Consider the following 17,574-nt stretch of genomic DNA (forward strand, 5'->3'; position numbering starts at 1 on the left):
CTATAAGGTGGATAGAAAGCTGGCTAGATCGTCGGGCTCAACAGGTAGTGATAAACGGCTCGATGTCTAGTTGGCAGCCGGTATCAAGCGGAGTGCCCCAGGGATCTGTCCTGAGGCCGGTTTTGTTCAACATCTTCATTAGTGATATGGATGATGGGATGCATTGCACCCTCAGCAAGTTTGCAGATGACACTAAGTTGTGGGGAGAGGTAGATATGCTGAAGGGTAGGGATAGGATCCAGAGTGACCTAGACAAATTGGAGGATTGGGCTTAAAGAAATCTGATGACGTTCAACAAAGACAAATGCAGAGTTCTGCACTTAGGACAGAAGAATCCTGTGCACTGCTACAGGCTGGGGACCGACTGGCTAAGCAGCAGTTCTGCAAAAAAGGACCTGGGGATTACAGTGGACAGAAAGCTGAATATGAGTCAACAGTGTGCCCTTGTTGCCAAAAAGGCTAATGGCATATGGGGCTGCATTAGTAGGAGCATTGCCAGCAGATCAAGGGAACAAAATAGCAGATGAAATTCATGTTGATAAATGCAAAGTAATGCACATTGGAAAATGTAATCCCAACTACACATATAAAATGATGGGCTCTCAATTAGCTGTTACCACTCAAGAGAGAGATCTTGGAGTCATTGTGGATAGTTCTCTGAAAACATCCACTCAATGTGCAGTGGCAGTCAAAAAAAGTAAACAGAATATTGGGAATCATGAAAAAAGGGATAGATAATAAGACAGAAAATATCTTATTGCCTCTATATAAATCCATGGTACGCCCACATCTTGAATACTGTGTGCAGATGTGGTCGCCCCTCTCAAAAAAGATATATTGGAATTGGAAAAGGTTCAGAAATGGGCAACAAAAATGATAAGTAGTATGAAAAGGCTTCCGTATGAGGAAAGATTAATAAGACTGGGACTTTTCAGCTTGGAAAAGAGACGACTAAGGGGGGATATGATAGAGGGCTATAACATTATGACTGCTGTGGAGAAAGTAACTAAGGAAGTGTTATTTACTCATTCGCATAACACAAGAACTGTGGGTCACCAAATGAAATAATAGGCAGCAGGTTTTTAAAACAAACAAAAGGAAGTATTTTTTCACACAACATACAGTCAGTCTGTGGAACTCTTTGCCAGAGGATGTTGTGAAGGTCAAGACTATAATTGGATTAAAAAAAGAACTAGATAAATTCATGGAGGATAGGTCCATCAATGGCTATTCGCCTGGATGGGCAGGGATGGTGTCCCTAGCCTCTGTTTGCCAGAAGCTGGGAATGGGCAACAGGGGATGGATCACTTGATGGTTACCTGTTCTGTTCATTCCCTCTGGAGCACCTGGCATTGGCCATTGTTGGAAGACAAGATACTGGGCTAGATGGGCCTTTGGTCTTACCCAGTATGGCCATTCTTATGTTCTGTCAACATTGATCTGCAAAGGGTTTTTTTTTTGTTAGGTTTGAAAAAATCAAAACCTCAAAACTGAATTTTTTGATCTTCAACAACTGAAGAACTGAAAACATTGGCTGAATTTTTGCTGGTTTCAGTGTTTCAGGTTTCAGTTGATCAAAACTGAAATTTTTTGGAGGTGGGGTGAGTAGAGTTCAATTTCTTAACAAAACCCACAAAATGCAGTTGCAAACGTACATTTCCTGCAAAAAATTGCTGGTTTTGATGACAAAAACCCCAGACATTTGAATGTAAAATCTCACGCAGCTCTCCAGGAGGGCTGGTGGGATCACGTAGGGCTGCTGCACACCTGCTGTTCTCAATGCTTTCAACTTGGCAAGAGCGCTGGCTTCTCCACGCAGCCCAGCCTAGGGATTTGGCCATTTGCTCCCAAACACATGGGAGCTGGGGCCGCCCAAGACTCAGCTCGGAGCCCTCATAGCACATTTCAGAACATGGGTCTCTGTGTCAGAACATGGATCTTTGTGTTGGTGCTGAGTGAGGCATGGTGCTGAGTGAGGCAAGGCTCAGAGACGTTTCCTCTGTAAATCAGCCTGCCCCTAGCTTTAGTGTACGTGCAGCAAAGAGGGCGCTGTGTGAATCTAGAGCTATGGCCTGTGAACAACCTCCGGAGGAGCAAACACGAGACAGGAGCTCAACTGTACCCTGAATGCAGAAAGGATGAAAAATCAGACCAAGCACAGGAGTTACTAACCTGCAGAACAAGGTCTGGGGGGTGGGGGGGTTAATTCAAACCAAAGGGTGAAGGTTAATTCATCAAAGGAGACAAAGATCAAGCTTCACGTAACCCTATAAGCCCTGTGGCCTGGAGCCTTTGAGAGATGGGAGCTCACTACTGACACCTGTTGGTAAAAAGGAAGAGGAGCGGCTTGAGAACTGTTGCAGGACAGGGAGCTCTCTGGAGATGTCTGGTGGGGAGCAGCAGGTATTGACTGACTGGGCCAGGCCTCAATTGCATTTCAGTGCGTGCTAGTCTGGGGCATCTTGGTTAAAGTACAGCAGAGTTTGGGGGCTGTAGTGTGCTATGGACCCTATCAGGAAATGGAAGGACAAAAACTCAGCCTGGGGTCTCCCTGACTGAGGCTGCAGTCTGGCACAGCCAAGTGTGGAGGTGGTAAGGTTCTTACGTCTGTGAGCTGTGCCTTGTTGGTGATAAGACCCCTGTTAAAGGTGCTAGTTACCACTGAGCCCTCCTTAGAGACCTGAGCTGAGGCTACAGCCAGGAATGGCATCGAGCAAGGGCAGCTTTGAGGTGGCAGACGGCACCGAGGAAGAGTGGCTGGGGCTGAAGCCACAGACAGAACAGCAGCCTGCTGGAGAGACTCTGCTCTGGGCCTCCCTACCCAGCAGCCAAAGCTGAAATCTGGGTTAGGGAGCAGAGCCCCCAAGCAGCCCAGGCAGCATGGACCTGCCAGCATCCTTGGACTCCCAGCCGAAGACAGCTGGCGGGGAGGCATGGAAGGCTGCGGAGGAGGGAGTGGCAGAATGCACGAGCCACGCACAGCTGCCAGGAGAATTGAGGCGGAGACTGTTCTTACAACACCCTGCGGGATGGAGTCCTGCCCTGTAGATATTGTTGAGTGATTAATTGCTGGCTTTCCCAGGTTCATTCTCTTTTCCCCCTACCCCCACTAACAGTCCATTTGTTTTAAACCCCTGGACTCCGTGCTTGCAAGTGGGGAAGTGTTGCCCATCAGGGCACCCAAGGGTATATAGGGTTGCCAACTTTCTACTCTCACCAAACCAAACACCGTTGCCCTACCCCTTTTCTGAGGCCCCATCCCCACTCACTCCATCCCCCCTCCCTCTGTCGCTCACTCTCCCCACCCTCACTCACTAGCTCATTTTACTAGCCTGGCTCAGGGGGTTGGGGTGTGGGAGGGGGTGAGGGCTCCGGCTGGGGGTGTGGGATCCAGGGTGGGGCCAGAAATGAGGAGTTCAGAGTGCAAGTGGGGACTCCAGGCTGAGGCAGTGGGTTGGGATGTGAGAGGGGATGAGGGTCCAGATGTGGGTCCGGGCTCTGGGGCGGAGCCAGGAATGAGGGGTTTGAGGTGCAGGTGGGGGCTGGGGAGTGAAGCCAAGGGGTTCAGAGTATAGGAGGGGGCTCCAGGCTGAAGGCAGGGGGTTGGGGTCTGGGAGGAGGTACAGGCTCTGGGCTGGGGATGTGGGTTCCAGGGTGAGGCCAGAAATGAGGGGTTCAGGGTGCAGGAGGGGGCTCCTTGCTGAAGCAGGGGAGTTGGGTGTGGAGGTATGTGAGGGCTGTGGCTAGGGGTGCGGACCCTGGGATAGGGATGAGGGTTTTGGGGTGCAAGAGGGTGCTCCAGGCTGGGACTGAGGGGTTTGGAGGGAGGGAGGGGATCAGGGCTGGGGCAGGGGGTTGGGGCAAGGGGGGGAGTCAGGGCTCCGGCTGGGGAGGCGCGGGCTCTGGGGTGGGCTGGGAAAGAGGGGTTTGGGCATGCAGGAGGGTACTCCGGGCTGGGACCGAGGGGTTTGGAGGGTGGGCGGGGATTAGGGCTGGGGCAAGGGGTTGGAGTGTAGGAGGGAGTCAGGGGTGCAGGTTCTGGTTGGCACTTACCTCAAGCAGCTCCTGGAAGCAGCAGTGTGTCCCCACTCTGGCTCCTAAGCGGAGGCGCAGCCAGGTAGCTCTGTGCACTGCCCCGTCCGCAGGCACCGCCCCTACAGCTCCCATTGGCCATGGTTCCCGGCCAATGGGAGCTGCGGGGGCAGTGCTTGGGGAGGGGACAGCATGTGGAGCCCCCTGGATGTCCCAATGCATAGGAGCCAGAGGAGGACATGCCATTTGCTTCCCAGAAGCCACTTGGCATGGAGGCTAGCAGGGAGCCTGTCAGCCCCACTCTGCAGCGCTGCCAACTGGACAGTCAATGGCCTGGTTAGCAGTGCTGACCGGAGCAGCCAGGATCCCTTTTTGACCTGGTGTTCCGGTCGAAAACCAGACACCTGGTCACCCTAGGGGTATATTTAGTTTCCCAGGTTACTGGGTGGGGGCTGGAGTTGGTGTTAGTTAAGGCTTTAGAAGGACCCTCTAGAATATTGAGCCTGGCACTTTTTGCTGCCAACAACACCTGGCAGAAGAGTGAAGTGTTACAAGCTGTGTTCATGTTGCCCGAGAAACTTGCCTGTTGACATTTCTTGGCTGTTTCTGAGTGTTCCTGTGCCGCATGGTGCTACATTGTCTCTTTTTAAGCCACTGAGGCCAATGAGACATAGTGACCTGGCCACTTCATGTGCGATGGAGTAAGTAGCAGCAATCCTGTTACTTTGTTGTTGTTTGTTGTTGGGTGTTAGCTGCTGGCCATGTGCTGCTTGATTGAAGTTTATAGTGTGGTCTGGTTGGGGTTCCATATGAGGTGAGATTAAAGGACTGGGACTGTTCAGCTTGGAAAAGAGATGACTAAGGTGGGATCTGACAGGAGTCTATAACATTATGGCTGGTGTGGAGAAAGTGAGTAAGGAAGTACTATTTAACCCTTCGCATAACACACATGACCACAATGAAATCAATAGGCAGCAGGTTTAAACAACATAAGGAAGTACTTCACACAACACAGTCAACTTGTGGAACTCGTTGCCAGGGGATGTTGTGAAGGCCAAAAGTATGACTAGGTTCAAAACTGAATGAGATAAGTTCATGGAGGATAGATCCATCAATGGCTATTAACTAAGATGGTCAAAGATGCAACCCCATGCTCCGGGTATCCCTAAACCTCTGACTGCCAGAGTGGATGACAGGGAATGGATGACTCAGTGATTGCCCTGTTCTGTTCGTTCCCTCTGAAGCACCTGGCATTGGCCACTGTCAGAAGACAGGCTACTGGGCTGAATGGATCACTGGTCTGACCCAGTGTGGCTGTTCTTATACTTTTCTCCAGTGCCCCGGGGCACTGCTGGGTAACCAGGATGCACGTCGTCCTGATCCACCTGCCACACTCCCGCAGGGAGGGCTTTGCTGCAGTCCCATAGTGGGGCCCTCACTGGTGCCTTAGGACAGATTTTTACATTTAACATGTAGCAAGATGTCCTGAATGAGTCTGGATTATCTGACATAGAGTGCTTTTCATGGACGGCTCCCTGCAGCGACTGTGGCTGTGGTGAGCCATGGACAGGGCTGTATGTGCTGTACATGCTGCTGGCACCTGGATCTCCCCAGTTCTCTTGACTGCCTGTAGATGCTGACTAGGACCAGAGAGAGAACTGATCCTGGTGGGGCCCCATAAAAGAGGAGTCTAGCAGCAGAGGTGCCATTTCCCATCGCTGCCCTTGGGTGTGCCCCCCAGGAAGGACTCTCTTCATTCCAGTGCAACCCTGAGCCACTGCCTCCTTCCTTGGCAGTGTGGAATAGCTTGTGCTCCACTACTCAGCACTGCCAAATGCTGCAGCGACATCCAGTAGGCTGTGAATGGGGGTCTGACCGCTGTCTGTCCTTCCATGTGGGAGATCATTCATCAGTGCCAGTACAGCTGCTTCTGGCCAGGCCTGGATCCTGGCTGTCAGGGGCAAGGGATCCTGGCCTCAGCTATATGAGGCTGAAATCAGCTTTCGCTGGCTTGTGCGTGAGGTGAGGCTTAACCCTGGTGCAGCCAAGAGGGATCCCTTAGCACTGGCAGGACTATCATCGGTTTCCTTCATTGCATGTGCTCTTGGCTGTCTCCTAAGAGACCCAATGTGCTGCTGACCCGCCCTCCAGGAAGGGCTAGGTGCAGATCTGACTGTGGGTTGTGTCTCCTTTTGTGTCCCACACTCCTGTGCTGAGCGGGCTGGTTGCTGGTCAGCAGCTGGGGCTCCAAGCCAGGCACTCAAGAAGCCTCCTGCAATGCAGTGAGCTCCCAGAGCTGGAGGCTGGTCATGGGGCTGGCCCTGCTGCCAGCTTTGGTCATTCTTCCCTGATTAGGATCTAACCCCATACCACTCACTCACCTCCCCAGTGTGAGACAGAATGGTACCAGTAACCATGCTGTGCCATACCCCACCATACCTTGGTTACAGGGCACAGCAGGTGGCAAAGGCTGCTTCCCTTAGTACAGCAATGATAGGGGTGAACGCTCTTTTGCAACAGGCGCTAAAGCAGATGGGGGCGGGGATGTGTCTGCCAGCCCCTGCACAAACTGAAGCCATAAGTAGGGAAAGCTCCTGAGTGAGAGCGGGTGGGTTTATAGCAGACACAGACTCAAGGGTGATCTGTAAAGCTGCCCTGTGACTCCAAAGCAGTTTGCTTACAAGATCCCAGTGCAATCTGAGGGGGATTCAGGGTGGAAATTGAGCAGGGTCTGGAGCAGTGACAGCTGGAGCTATTTGGATTAAAGGCAAATCAAGACTGATTTGGAAATTAAATCAAGAACTAGACCCATAATATAGCCAGCAAGGAAAGAGCAGCCTAGTGCCAGCCAGGCAGCCTGCTCTGGTGGGCTTGCTGCACATCTGAAGGGAATGCTGCAGCTACTGCTGTTATCTGAGCCCTTGGAGAGGAGGCTCCTCCTCTTCCTTAACTCTTCCCCAGTCAGGAGAGCTGTGACTGCTCCTTGGATGCTGCTCCAGCGTGACTGTATTACCACTGGTGGGGCGCTGGGAGCCTCTCATGCTCAGGGGTTGGCTATTGCAGTGCACTGTTCAGGGTGTGGGGGGGGGAATTACAGCTCTGACGCTGCAATCTGTTGTGCATGGTGCATGTGCCCCCTGCGTCTAATAACACAGACTCTGTTGTTCTCCCTGCAAGGTTGGATGCTTTCCCCATCCCTCACCTGGTGAGGTGGTTCAGCAAGATACAGGCCACTCAGACAGCCCCCCTCCAGCAGTGGAGAACCTGCACCAGGTGAGCCCTCGACATCCCCTCGCCTGCACTGTGGGCTGCAAGAAGTTAATTAATCGTTGGAAAAGCAGCTTCCAGAGTTTGTCTAATTCCACCCACACCAGCTCCTTTCACTCTATTTTAAACTGGTTCTTACTCTGCTTCAAGTTTTAAAAAAACTATTCACTGCTCCTCTATAAAAGCGGCCATAAACCTCGGAGAAAGCGAGGAGTCACAGTTCCAGCACCTCGGCCAAGAAGTTGTAGCTCAACTGAGAAGTCTGCAGGTAATTTATGTTTCATACTTAATCATCTTTCTGTTCTTCAAGTTGCTTTCTCTCATGCGCGGGTGGTTATCTGTATGCATATCGCCTGAATAGTGTGGTGACTGGTTCTATGGGGTAGAGAAATAGAAAGAGAGAGAACTCTTATTTCTCTGTGTTATTTAATATTTGGTTATTCCAGAGACAGCTTTGCTGGCCAGTGCACCTGGTGCATGCTGGATGACATGCATCCACACTTGGCAGTAATTTGGAATAGAGAATAAATGGTATTTTGCAAAGTTAAAGAGCTGGCTAAATAAAAGTCCCAGACATATCCCTCCGACCTTCAAGAAGTTGCATTGAATGAAACATTGAAGGGACTCAGTAGCTGGGTTTGTAAAGGAAAGATGATGATGCTAATCCATGTGGGGTCTTACAGGAGTCTGGCCTTTGCTTTGTTTCAGCTGTCTAAAGGCTGGTAGGAAAGTTAATTTAATCCCCCGATGCTCCACTGTGCAGGCTGTTCAGAAAATGACCCTCCCAGAGGTTTGGTCTGTGTGTGATGGACACTGGAAGGGGGCTGCCTCCACACTTTTATTCCTCTTCTTGCCGGTTTGACAGCAGTATCATGTCGTATCTCTCTTAAACTTGGAAGGGTTGTTCCTCAGGTTACAGATGCTGAAAGATCTCCATGACTCACACATGCATCCTACAAACTCTTAGAACACAGCTCCCAGCGATGCTCAGAAATCCAGGGCATTTAGGAGCTGCTTTGTCTCTTTTCTTTTTTAAAATGTATTGCAAAAGTCTGGTTGACAAAACTATTGGTCTCCCTTGTTCAGGACAAAAACATACGGAGACCACTGCCTCCCAGGTGCCAAATTGGACGACCTAGGTTGTGGGCAATCCAGGGCAATCCTTGTGGAAGCCCTATCTCAGCAGCAATTAAGTAGTTACATTTTGCAAAGGGTAAATTGTGGAGCAAAGGAAATGTGGATGGGACTGTGAGTGCAGCACTCCTGAAGGCAGAGTGGAAAGTGGAGGCTGCCCAGCTCTGAAGGCAGCGCCGCAACTAGCAGCAGCGCAGAAGTAAGGGTGGCAATATCATACCATGCCATACTTACTTCTGCCCAACGTTTGACCTTTGTGCTGGGAGGGGTGGCTACAGGGGTGCTAAGATGAATTTTGAGGTGGTTATAGCCCCCACAAGCACCCATCCTTGTCCCTGTCTTCTAATGGCTCCACCACACTGTGAGGAGAAGGGAATAGTCTTTGGCTGGATTTGGGTGTTGAGTGTCATGCATTCGACTGTCCTAGAGCCCCTCTGGATGCAGATCAGCTTTCCCCATTCTGCTAAGAAAGCTCCTATCATCTCAGTTACCTCCGTGTTCAAACACCTGCCAGAAAAGGCGGGTTCTTCCCAGGTTGTGATTATCAGTATTTTCCTGCAAATGCCTATATGTCTCCTAGCCCAAAGGCAATGTAATGTCTGGTACTCTGCAGCCACATGCCAGCATCTCTGCTACTGCTGCCTTGCCCCATGTTCTAATGGGGATGGTGGTTCAGTGCAATGAGGAAGGCCGTTGTGGCTCTTGCGTTGTGTATAGGGGCTATAGCTACCCTCCTTTGCTCCACACAAATGGACAGCCACATGTTACTGTAGATAGACTTGTCTGATGCTCACATTTAAATGTACCAGTAAGTAGGGTGACCAGATGTCCCGATTTTATAGGAACAGTCCTGATTTTTGGGTCTTTTTCGTATATAGGCTCCTATTACCGCCCTCCACCCCCTGTCCCAATTTTTCACACTTGCTGTGTGGTCACCCTAAATGTAAAAGACAAAATATCTTAGTTATGGCTTTGTTCTGCGGCTGACAATAGGTAGCTAAAAATATCTGACTTTGTTCCTCCAATAAAGGTCTCTCAAGGGGCAACACTAACATTTTGCTGGATTGTGTAAAATACAGAAAAAAAAAATCACATTTTTGCCAATAGCATCTCACAAAACATGTAACTAATATACCTGTGTATTGATTAATACATTCTAAGGCCGGTTGGCTCCCATGATTGATAGTACATTGCTGAGCCCTTCACCGTGCCATAGCGCTTGGCTAGTGCAGTGATGAGTGTCAGTACCAAGAGGTGGACACATTGCTGGTTCAAGCCCAGCCTGGGTTGGTAATGACAGCAAGTTCCTACTGACAGCTAGTTGGTAGCCTCTGTGAAATACAGTCCCCTTTCTTTCACATTTCTATCACAGTAGCAGCTTGAAGCTAGCAAGGCTGAGGCCCCATTGTGCTAGGGGTGGGCAAACTATGGCCTGCGGGCCGGATCCGGTCTGCCAGCCCTTTTAAGCTAACCCTCAAGCTCCCAGTGGGGAGTGGGGTCTGGGGTTTGCGCCACTCTGGCGCTCCAGCCGGGGAGCAGGGTTGGGGGGGGGTCGCTCCACGTGGCTCTCGGAAGCAATGCATGGCCTCCTTCCGGCTGCTACGTGTAGGGGCAGCCAGGGGGCTCCACTCTGCCTGCTGCTCCTGCCCCAAGCCTTGCCTCAGCAGCTCCTATTGACTGGGAACCATGGCCAATGGGAGCTGCAGGGGCGGTGCCTGAAAATGGGACAGCATGCAGTGCCATCTGGCTGTGTCTCCATGTAGGAGCTGGAGAAGGGACATGCCACTGCTTCCGGGAGCTGCTTGAGGTAAGTGCCACCCAGAGCCTGCACCCCGATCCTCCTCACACACCCCAACCCCCTGCCCCAGCCCTGATCCCCTTCCGGCCCTCCAAACACCTCAATCCCAGCTCAGAGCACCCTCCTGCACCCCAAATCTCTCATCCACAGCCCACACCCCCAGCTGGAGCCCTTATCCCCCCCAAACCCCTGCCCCAGCCCAGAGCCCCCTCGCGCACCCTGAATGCTTCATTTCTTGTCCCACCCTGGATCCCGCACCCCCAACTTTGTGAATATTTATGGCCCGCCATACAATTTCTATTCCCAGATGTGGCCCTTGGGCCAAAAAGTTTGCCCACCCCTGTGCTAAGCACTGTACAAATGTATCGAAGATGAGAGACAGTTCCTGCCCCAAAGAGCTGAAAGTCAGAATGTAGCAGGAGGATGAGGAAAACAAACCAGCTGAGGAGGGAGAGGTGGGGTAACATGGATCAAGGGATTGTGCAGTTCTTAACAAACAAGGAGCAATGAGCACAGTCGGCCACTTGCCTGGCCATTCACCAGTCCATTGACTTTCAGGCCAGAAGGGACCATTGCATTCAACTAGTGTGACCTCCTGCATAACACAGGTCATTGTACCCATCTAGAGATTCCTGCCGTAAGCCTACTGAGTGAGCTAGAACAGAGCTTTTCAGAGACACCCAGTAAAGACTTCAAGGGACAGAGAATCTACCATGTCCCCCGTCCTAGTTACTCTCCCTATTAACCAGTAGTGCCTTACTTCTTGTTTTAAATTTGGCCAGTTTCAACTTCCAGCTGTTGGAACTTGTTCTGCCTTAGATGATAGTGCTGCTACCAGCTTCTCCCCCTGATAATAATAGGCAGTGATCATGTCACCTCTTACTCTTCTTGTGGACAAACTAGAGCTTGAGCTTCTTTAGTCAGTCACTGTAAGGCAGTGTTTCCAAGTCTCAAATTGTTCCTGTCGCTCTTTTTTCCACCCTTTCCAGTTTTGCAGTGTGGGCACTAGAATGTCGTGGACAGAGGTAACATCACCTCCTTGCACCGGTCAATATTCCTCTGCTTATACATCCAAGGATCGCATTAATCCTCTTAACCACAGCATGGCACTGGCAGCTCATGTTTCTGCCATGACCCCTCAGTCCCTTGCACAGTCACTGTTTTCCAGGATACAATCCCCCATCCTGTAAGCATGACTTATTTCTGGTTCTTAAAAGTATGACCAGACACTTGGCTGTATTAAAATACACTGCAACTCACTTTCCTGTGTGCACCATGGCAGGGGGAGTTCTGAGGAGCGACTTGCAGGAGACCAGGGGGCATTATGGATTGGGGCTGGGAGTTTTTTCTGTGTGTACAGGGCAGCATGGCAGGCAGGATTCTAAAGAGGCTTGTGCGGGAAGCAGAGATGTGGATGATGCAGGAAAGTGTCAGGGGTGGGCTGAAGGGATCTGACCTCAGAGTGAGATAACAGGTTGGCTAGGGAGGGCAGGCTAAGCTGTGAAGGGCTTTGGCGGGAAGGAGGTAGGGTTTGTATCTGATGCAGCTGAGAAGGCAGAGCCCCTGGACATACTGGAAGTGGGACTCAGAGCGATGGGTCAGGGAGATGATGTTAGTAACAATATTTTGAGGGGTGCTGACATCGAGGCCAAAGGGGATTGCAGTGTGGAGGAGTGCTGGGGCTTGGATGAGACTCATCTCTGAGAGTTTTCTTGTGTCCACACCCTGATGACTGGCCCTAATTGGCCCCACGTCTGAAGAAGCAAGGCCAGGATGGGCCCTGGAAGAGGAGCTCTGGACTGACCAGATGCTACCCCCACCACTTCTGTGGCTAAACAGGAGGCTTCATTCTTCAGGGTCTGTTAATCCAGCACCTTTTACCAGCTCTAGAAAAGCGGTGATTGGACTCTGCAGCAGGTGGGGCCCAGGAGCTCAGGAAACATTGTATTACTGTGTGCTCCCCAAGTGAGTTTCCCTGGCCTGGTCCCAGACCAGGAGACACATGGTAGCCCAGCCTGCTCGCAAAGTCAAGGCACTAAACTTAGACTCCCTCTCCCATATGGCAAATGTGTCGTTAGGGAACAAGCTGCAGCTGGAAGTGATTCACACAGTGTTTGGAGCCTCTGTATTTTCAGAATGTACCTGCTTTATTTCTTGGCTTAGTTGTCTGTCATTAGAGAGTAACCAAGTTACAGTGCGAGACACATGAAGATCCATCAAGCCTAGCCCCCTGTGGACCTTGGTAAATATGTTAGCAAACGGAGTAGGAAGAAACTTCATCACTGAGTCAAGTTGTGTTAGTCTCTTGTCCTTAGAGAGAGGCCCTGCAGACACTTGCCGGTTCTTCTGGTTATCAGTTAGTATCTGGATGACGGTAGCACCTCTGAGTTCCCGGGTGAGGACCCATTGTGCTAGGAGCTGTGCAAACACCATACAGAAGAGTGGTCCCTGCCCCAGAGAGCTCACAATTTCAGTCATTAATTCTTGTGATCTTGCCCTGCCAGACACAGAGGTTCGTTAGGTTAGGAGGGTGAGTCTGGAGGGGTATTGTGGCCTGGAGATACAATGTGCACAGCTCAGAGTGGAAAGCTGGACCTGGAAGCTGGCCAGGAGCCTCAGCTTCAGTTTCACTCAGTGTTTGGAGGCTGGTTATTTGGTTCAGCTGTCAAGGCTCTAGCAAGGGCAGCCAGGTGAGCCAGAGTATTGCAGGAATTACTGCCACCTAGCGGGCAAGCTGGACTGCTGCTCAGAAGGTGGCACTGCAGCACTGATGGCAGGTGCTCTCAGCAGCATGAGAGAAGCCTTCCAAAGCACGCTACAGACACTGACTCTAAGCGCTGCATCTGTGTACATCAGTGTCCTCCTTCCGGCAAACACAGAGAGCATGAGGAATCCACCATGCCGTAGCAGCTGTGGAGCTGAGCACTCTTCACTGGGAGACTTCTCCAAATAGCTGGTCCACAACCAGAATTTTGCTAGAGAGAGGGCCCAGGTTACCTGCTTGGCCAACCCAAATTTGAGTGGCATTGCCCTGTACACCAGGTCACAATGCCACTCACTCAGCTCAGCTCCCCCTCTTTGGCTCAGCTCCCCCTCTTTCATCTGGTCAGGAGCCAAAGGGGGGTCCTGGCCCCCATGCACCTCTTTCATTGCACCCCTGCCAGCTAGGTGGGTATTGCATGTGCTAGGAAGCCCTAAATGCCTCTCAGCTACTGCACAGCCTTTAGGTAGGTGCTCATGACTATGGGTTTGTGTATCTGGCCCTGCAGTGACAGACTATTAGCCAGGATGGGTAAGGAATGGTGTCCCTAGCTTCTGTTTGACAGAGGGTGGAGAGGGATGGCAGGAGAGAGACCACTTGATCATTACCTATTAGGTTCATTGGCCACTGTCAGCAGACAGGATACTGGGCTGGATGGACCTTTGTTATGACCCAGTATGGCCTTTCTAATGTTCTTATGACTCCTAACCTTCCTCATCTCTCCCAGCCGGCTGCCGAGTTGACAACATGCACTAGGCGTTGCTCCTGCTCTTTGAGGGAGTGTCTGAAGCTTTGGGGCGATTCCATGACACCTGCGATGGAGCCATATCAGTGGGTGGCTCTCGGGCTCTTCTCCATGCCCACGTGATTGTAAGTAGTATGGAGGGGTTAATGGTCAGTCTGCCCCCTCCATACTACACGGGGCTCATTCTCTGGGGGGCACATGATGGTGCTCTGCACATGGCTCAAAGGCTCCAGTTCAGAATGAAAAGAACATGCAGTGCAACACTGTGGCCAAAAGAACTAATGTGATCTTGGGATGCATATACAGGAATCTCGAGTAGGAGTAGAGAAGTATTTTACCTGTGTATTTGGCACTGGTATGACTGCTGCTGGAATCCTGTGTCCTGTTCTGGTGGCCACAATTCAATGAGGATGTTGGTAAATTAGAGAGGGGTCAGGGAAGACCCACAACAATAATTAAAGGATTAGGAAGCTTGCCTTATGGTGATAAAACTCTAAACACACCTTATAGTGATTGACACAAAAAGTTCAATCTATTTACTTTAACAAAGAGACGGTTAAGGGATGTTGTGATCACAGTCTGTAAGTACCTACACGGGGAACAAATATTTAATAATGGGCTCTTCACTCTAGCAGACAAAGGTCTAACACGATCCAATGGGTGGAACGTGAAGCTAGACTGGAATTGAGACTGGAAATAAGGCGCAAATTGTTAATAATGACAATAACTAATGGAATTATTTACCAAGGGTTGTGGTGGATTCTCCATCCCTGACAATTTTTAAATCAAGCTGGGATGTTTTTCTAAAAGATCTGCTCTGGAAATGGTTGTGGGGAGGTTCTCTGGCCTGGGACCCACAAGGGGTCAGACTCAATGATCACAGTAGTTCCTTCTGGCCTTGGAATCTAAGATTTACCTTCTCAGCCCACAACATCTCGGGCAATAGTAACGTGCGCCTAGTGTAACCATGCCTTCGTGGGTCACAACTGAGAATACCAAATTCAGGACAAACCGCTGAGAAATAGGGCAGACACCTATGAAACTGGTGGTTATTCTCCCATAAGATATACCAAACCAGCAACAAAAGTAAACTTCCGTTTCACCACATTGGCTGACAAGAAGTCAAAAAAGTAGTTTCTAGTCCTTCTATCACTACCAAAAAACACTAGGCTTAAAGATAAGTAGTTTTTTAAAACCAATTTCATCAAATAAAAGGTTCTTCTGATCCCAAAGGACCAACCACATACCCAGGTCTATATACAACTCAGATCTTACCCAATAATCATGCTGTTGCCAGTCCTTTAATATCTAAAATCGAAAGGTTTAATTTATAAAAAGAAAGAAAGAAAGAAAGAAATGTGAGAGTTAAAATTGGTTAAAGGAATCAAATACGTACAATAATTGCAAAATTCTTGGTTCAGGCTTGTAGCAGTGATGGAATAAACTGCTGTCTTAAGTCAAGTCTCTGGTTGCTTCCAAATTATTGGAAGGTCCTCAGTCCTTTGATTAGAATGCTCCCATCAGTATAGTTCATAGTCCAGAGGTTTGAGCAGGAAAGAGGCAAAACGGAGATGTTTCCAGCACCTTTTATATCTTCTGCCATGTAGAGGGAAACCCATTGTTTCAAACAAAGCCCTCAGCACAGCTAGTGGGAAATTACAGGTAGCAAGATGGTGTTTGGAGTCACATGGGCAAGTCACATGTCCATGCATGATTTTGCTTAGTCACAGCAGGAAAGCCATTTAGTGTTGATACATGTGTTCTATTGTGAATTAAGTGTTCTTTAATGGGCCCCTTAACTTGAATAGTCCCTTCAAGATGCGCAGGCTAAATACCTTGTGGGCGCTACCACAGGAGCGAACATATATGAAATACAGGTATAGAGCCAATACTCATAACTTCAAATACAAAAATGATATATGCATACAAATAGCAAAATCACATTCAGCAAATCATAATTTTTCCATAGACACCTTACTTGACATACTTTGTACAAGATTTGTTGCAATTATAGAACAGTGGTAGCAACCATGATCTACATGGTCATATTCTAATCAGATAACGTCACACCTCGTAACTGCCCCTCCCATTCCCAGCCTGTGGCCTTGCCCAGCCCTCATGGCCTCAGCTAGGACGATGCTGGTACACGTTGTGCTCAATGGACAATGAGCCCAGGCCAGTGTGTCTTCCTGAGCTATGCATTTCCTCTCTTTTGTTGATTTTTGTCACAAACTAAACGAAAAATACACTCTGCTAGTTTGGGTGTCTTGAGATGCAGAGGCACTGGGCTTATCTGCTGCCAGCAAGGGGCTTCCTGCTTCCTGCCAGGAACAAGCAGTGTCTGTAAATGTGACAGTCCTGGAATGGGGCTGTTCACTCGCTCTCTGTGGCAGGTGACTCCAGGCCTCCTCCCAGCAGGGCCCCAGTCCCATCGGAACTTGGGTGGGACAAGCCGATTATACAATGGGCTGCTCATAAAGATCTGTCCCACAGAGACTGCCCCCTGCCCAGTAGAGATGCTACCCTCGAGGGGGTAGGGGGGAATCTAAGGCCCAATTCTCAAAACCAACTCAGTCTTGATTGGAAAGATTCCTCTGTCAGCCTGGGGAACTCTGTACCATCATGGCATGGGCACTAGTCTTACCAGGCACATGCCATTGACCAGCCAGTAGGCCCCTAGCTCTGAGCAGAGTTTGTTATCCACGAAGCAGAGCACCCTGCATGTGCACTGGGCTGGTGGGGGGACTGGCCCAGCCTGGAGCCCCTGCACAAGGGCTAGTTTCAGTCCTTGTGCCCCGCAAATGTCAGGAGTGCTCAGGGTATGAACCCTGGTTCCAAGGGAGAGAGGGGCAGTGCAAGCTTCCCCCTTCCCAGTGGGCATCAAGGCTGCTCTGCTCGCATGCCCCTGCAGGTCCAGGAGAGATTGTTCCTGTCTCCAGCTGCTGCTGGGCTGGAGCCTCTAGCACCCCTCTCGCAGGGCCACTGGCTAACCCAGGAGTTGTTCTCTCCTCAGGGAGAGCACACCAAGTGCCTGCCCATGGAGGGACCAAGGGGATAGATAGAAGGTGCTATGGGGTTGATCTCCCTAACTCCATGGAACTGTTTCCTTGGCAGAGGCAGGATGAGGGTAACACTGGAGCAGCCAAGCCACATCTCGCTGAAGCTAGGCTGTGGTGAACACTTAGCATTCAGGAGAACACTGCAGTCCATTGGGGTCTCTCATCCTCACGTCCATCAAGCAGAGTCCAGAAGGACGGAGACTCACCTCCCTGGCTGGCAGCACTGGCTGCCCTACCACTCAGTAGAAGGGCCTGTGGGTGGTTGCTGTCTCGTTGCACCCTGGCCTATCCTCTGGGCTGGTAGTTATATGCTCAAAATCTTTCTGCATCTCACAGGCTTGGGAGTGTTTGTTTTGGAGGCTGCCAATCACATGTCTGACTTAGCCTGGGGCCTGGTCAGCAGGGAAGGATCAGAGAGAAAAGGTCTGTGACTCCCTGAAAGGAGTGTCCCTTTGTTTCACCTACACCAATGCTCATTGCACTCGAGGCCTGTAGGGTGGTGCAGTGGGCCCGACGGGTTCTTTGAGATGTCTATGCTCCTTTTGCAAGTCTTCCATCTGATTCCACCTTGCGTTGTCATCCCTGCCCTATCCCCATACCCACATTCAGGCTTGACCCTGCCATTCTGCAGGGCCCTGGTGTCCTGCCCATGTATAGAGCCCCTCAGGCAGTGTGGAATTCCAGTGGGACTGCCCCATGTCTCAGGCATCCAGCTTTGGAGAGCTCCCTTTCACTGCATGGAAGTTACAGGCTGGAGGTGAGACCCTCAGGAGTAACT

General features: G+C 50.5%; 1 protein-coding gene across 5 annotated transcripts in view; it reads left to right on the plus strand.

Moving 5' to 3' along the window:
- Nucleotides 1-7,034: 7,034 nt before the first annotated feature.
- MYOCD (myocardin) overlaps nt 7,035-17,574 on the plus strand; it is a 480,210-nt gene continuing 469,670 nt past the window's right edge. For 4 of the 5 annotated variants that reach the window (XM_043496455.1, XM_043496456.1, XM_043496458.1 and 1 more), the window contains exon 1: nt 7,035-7,567. The gene's annotated coding sequence lies outside the window, so the exon portion shown is untranslated. The remainder of the gene's footprint in view (nt 7,568-17,574) is intronic. The other variant, XM_043496457.1, reaches the window with a different exon arrangement.

This window comes from Dermochelys coriacea, chromosome 14, assembly GCF_009764565.3.
Source record: "Dermochelys coriacea isolate rDerCor1 chromosome 14, rDerCor1.pri.v4, whole genome shotgun sequence".
NCBI lineage: Eukaryota > Metazoa > Chordata > Testudines > Dermochelyidae > Dermochelys > Dermochelys coriacea.